Source organism: Dipodomys ordii, unplaced genomic scaffold (assembly GCF_000151885.1).
Source record: "Dipodomys ordii isolate 6190 unplaced genomic scaffold, Dord_2.0 Scaffold122, whole genome shotgun sequence".
Lineage (NCBI taxonomy): Eukaryota > Metazoa > Chordata > Mammalia > Rodentia > Heteromyidae > Dipodomys > Dipodomys ordii.
The window spans coordinates 6035361-6036342 of NW_012267338.1; the positions used below are offsets into that span (position 1 = coordinate 6035361).

General features: G+C 50.4%; 1 protein-coding gene across 1 annotated transcript in view; it reads left to right on the forward strand.

Moving 5' to 3' along the window:
* The first annotated feature begins 750 nt into the window (after positions 1 to 750).
* Smarcad1 (SWI/SNF-related, matrix-associated actin-dependent regulator of chromatin, subfamily a, containing DEAD/H box 1) overlaps positions 751 to 982 on the forward strand; it is a 58035-nt gene continuing 57803 nt past the window's right edge. Inside the window, exon 1 of the mRNA XM_013029786.1 lies at positions 751 to 836. The gene's annotated coding sequence lies outside the window, so the exon portion shown is untranslated. The remainder of the gene's footprint in view (positions 837 to 982) is intronic.

Genomic DNA, 982 nt, shown 5'->3' on the forward strand with positions numbered 1-982 from the left:
TGGGTGGGGTTGGGAGGGGGAGCTGGGAGGGCAGGAATGGTAAGGGGAAACTAAGGAGGTGACAATGCTTGATAAGAAATGCACTCATTACCTTGCTCACGTAATTGTAACCGCTCTGTACGGTATTTTCACAATTAAAAAACATATTAATATTTTTTTAAAAGATTCAGCTAAACTTGGGCGGCTCTTGCTTGTAATCCTAGGGATTCAGGAGGCTGAGATCTGAGAATCAAGCCCAGGAAGAAAGGCCTTGCGACTCTTATCTCCAATTAACCAACCAAAAATTGGAAGTGGAGCTGTGGCTCAAAATGGTAGAATTCTAGCCTTGGGAGAAAAGCTCAGTGCTCCACAGTCGACCAAAAGGAAAAAAAAAATTCAACGCAGAACTACACCACCATTCACTCAATATAGACAATAGTGAAGTCAGATTCATAATAGGAAACACATGATGCCATTTATTCTCGTTGTATTAATTATCATCGTCCTTTGGAACCGTCCCTGTAGGTAATAAACCTGGAGTATCCGATCCAGAAGCAGAACAATCCCATCCTTCGAACTAGGAGAGAGGCGGGTACCGGTTACCATGACAACAGCGCGCCGGAGAGCCTTCTTTCCGCCTTCCATTGGGAAGAGAAAGGATGGAGGGCGGGGGGGGGGGGAGGAAAAAAAGGCCTGGGCTGCGCGTTACGTCATCACTACGCGCTGGGTAACGTTCTCGGTGCTGTTTTGGAAAGTCCCATCCCGGCTACCGTCGATTCGGACGGAGGGCTTTACTGTTATTATTATTGTTATTTATCTTTCCCACCTCTGTTACTGTGTGCGGAGGCTGCGAGACGGTAAGTATTTTAAAGACACGCTCACACACACGGGGCTTCCGGGCCGCGAGACTCTCGGGGGAGTCCCGGCTGCGGGCAGCTTCCTCTCAGCTGGGGCCGCGCCGCGTCGACTTCCGGGCGGGCGCCCGCCAGCTCGGCCTGCGCCG